The sequence below is a fragment of the Hyaena hyaena genome, unplaced genomic scaffold (genome assembly GCF_003009895.1).
Source record: "Hyaena hyaena isolate Hyena2069 unplaced genomic scaffold, ASM300989v1 scaffold_1249, whole genome shotgun sequence".
Lineage (NCBI taxonomy): Eukaryota > Metazoa > Chordata > Mammalia > Carnivora > Hyaenidae > Hyaena > Hyaena hyaena.
The window spans coordinates 247,259-250,192 of record NW_024081886.1 but is presented as its reverse complement, the minus strand read 5'-3'; the positions used below and the strand labels follow the sequence as shown (position 1 = coordinate 250,192).

The 2,934-nt window shown below is 45.4% G+C and overlaps 1 pseudogene; it reads right to left on the bottom strand.

Annotated features, from left to right (window-relative positions):
- Nucleotides 1–287: 287 nt before the first annotated feature.
- LOC120224803 lies at nt 288–2,463 on the bottom strand (annotated as a pseudogene).
- Nucleotides 2,464–2,934: the final 471 nt, after the last annotated feature.

Here is a 2,934-nt window from a genome sequence, read left to right as displayed (position 1 = left end):
ATATGAATGTTCATAGTTCTTTTGGTAATAGCTCAACATTGAAAACAACCTACATGTCCATTAATAGATAAATAAACACACGACAGCACATATACCCAATGGAATACCACTCAGCAATAAAGAAGAATGAACACAATTCAAATAAATCTCTAAGCAGCCACACAAGGATAAACTTGGGGATTCCCTTTATGCAAAAATGTAATGAAAAGCAACCATGTAAAAGTATGCTGCAGGATTCCAAGAAAATAAAAATTAAAGAAATGCAAATTAGTATATAGTGACATAAATCAACAGATTCTCCCACATTCACTGCACTCATAAGGCACTTCTCCTTTGCAAATTTTCCAGTCTTTAACGAGACCGGAGCTGTAGGTAAAGATATCCCTATATTTGCCGTTGTCATAAGGATTCACACCAGTGTGAACTCTCTGGTGTGTAATGAGACTGGAGTTGTAACACAAAAATTTCCCACATTAGCTGCACTAATAAGGCCTTTCTTTACTGTGATTTGTCTGACATCTAATGAGTGTGGAGTTGCAACTAAAGGATTTCCTATATTGTTGCACTAATCAGGCCTTTCTCTAGTGTGAGTTCTCTGATGTCTAATGAGTGTGAATCAGTACCTAAAGAACTTTCCACATTTGGCACACTCATAAGGTCTTTCTCCAGTGTGAACTCTCTGATGAATAACAAGCGAGGAGCTGTCCATAAAGAATTTGCCACATTCTCTGCACTCATAAGCCCTTATTCCAGTGTGGATTTTCTGATGTTTGCAACTTTGTCTTTGCAGCTGAAGGTTTTCCCACATTCTCCACACTCATAAGGCTTTTCACCACTGTGGATTTTCTGATGCTCAACAAGCTTATGTTTGCAGGTGATGGCTTTCCCATATTCACTGCACTCATATGGCTTCTCTCCAGTGTGGACTCTCTGATGTCTAATGAGCATAGAGCGATTCCTAAAAAAATTTCCACATTCACTGAAACCATAAGGCCTCTCTCTTGTGTGGCTTTTCTGGTGACCAATGAGCTGGGACAGTCTAAGGAAAGCCTTCTCACACTGGCTGCACTCAGAAGGCCTTGGCCTGGTGTGAACACCCTGGTGATCACCGAGGCCAGGTATCTGTGGAAGACAGCCTCCACATTTTGGGTTCTCATAAAGCTGACCTTCCTCGTGGCCCTTCTGGTGCTGATGGAGGTGGGATTTTCTAAGGAAGGCCTTCCCACATTCTCTGTACTCATGAAGCTTTTCTCCAGTGTGGATTTTCTCCTGGTTAACAAGTACATGTTTATGACTGAAGATTTTCCCACATTGAGTGCACTTATGATAATTCTGTTCATTTTGAAAGGCCTCTCCACCTGCTGTGTCCCAGTGTGGGCTTCCTAAAATGTGAGGAACCTACGGTTGGAGCAGGCCTGAGCTGGCTCGGAAGTCCTTCCTGTCTTCACTGCACATAAAGGTCATCTCTGCCATCTGACCTCTGCAGTTCTTCACAAATGAAGGCTTCCCCTCAACACTTCTGGAAAGTTCCACTCTAATTTGATGCTTTTGGTGCTGGTAACACTTTCCCCCAGAGTATACAGGCCTTGCTCTGGGTATAGACTGTCCTGCTCAGCAAAGTGCAAAAGGTCTTTCAAGAGTGAGCTACACATCTCACAGTGCTGGGCCTCCTGGACAGAGGGACCCGGCTGTGGAGTCCTGACCTGTGATGTCCCAACAGAAACACCGTGCTCTGGGGGCGCCTGGGTGGTTCAGTCGGTTAACTGTCCGACTTCAGCTCAAGTCATGATCTTACAGTTCCTGGGTTTGAACCCCATGTTGGGCTCTGTGCTGACAGCTCAGAGCCTGGAGCCTGCTTCAGATTTTGTGTGTCTCCCTCTCTCTCTGACCCTCCCCTGCTCACACTCTCTCTCTGTCTCTCTCTTTCTCTCTCTCTCAGAAATAAATAAAACATTAAAAAAGAAAAGAAAAGAGAAAAGAAAAGAAAAGAAAAGAAAAGAAAAGAAAAGAAAAGAAAAGAAAAGAAAAGAAAAGAAAAGAAGAAAGAGAAGAAAAGAAAACACCGTGCTCTGAAGGGGCCTCCTTGTCCCGGGCTCCGTGCCAGCAACCTAGTGACGACAAAAGTGCAAAGGTCTCCAGCATCACAATGCGGTACAGGTGTCTCTGGGCCTCATCAAGGAGCCCCCACTCCTCCTGGGAGAAGTGCAAGGCCACGTCTGTAAACACCATAAGCCCTCCCTTGGTTGTCACAAATGTGCAACGCTCCATAGAATCCAGGGCTGAGTTCAAGACCCTGGGCTTTGGTGAGACCACAGGGACTTTGGTCCCAAGGGAGGGAGAATAGGTGAACAATCTCAGGACGCCATCATTCTTTATATGGGAGTGGTAAAACATTAGGATGACAATTGGGGTGGATGAAGGTCTGCCACATGCTCCATTCACCCGTACAGGGTCCATAAGCATTTCTGCAAATGCCATGGGAACCCCCTAGCCCCGAGGCCCCCACTCAGGAGCGCCTGCGGGCCCTCCACACACCACCGCAGGGGCGGGACCTGGATCCCAAACCAGGACGTCTGCAGCTCCCATCCCAGAGGCCTGACTGTAGGGACCAAGCGGGCGGGGGCGGGGGGGGGGGGCTATAGGTACACCTTTCTTATAGTAATCCTGAACTCACATAAAAACTACAATTTCAATATAAGATACAGGGTATGTTGCAAAAATACAAGGTTTTCTCACCTACTAGAGTAAGTATGGTGATGGCTTCATGAATTTCCTTTTTTTTTTTTACAATTATCCTTACACTGGATTCCCTTATCTCAAAATGGCAAGAAACTACAGCTGCAAACCTCAATCTCTGGTACACACCATGCCATTCTTTTTCTTGTAATGTCACGATTTTTCTCTGATTCTTGGGAGTGCGTCCAACATCACTAG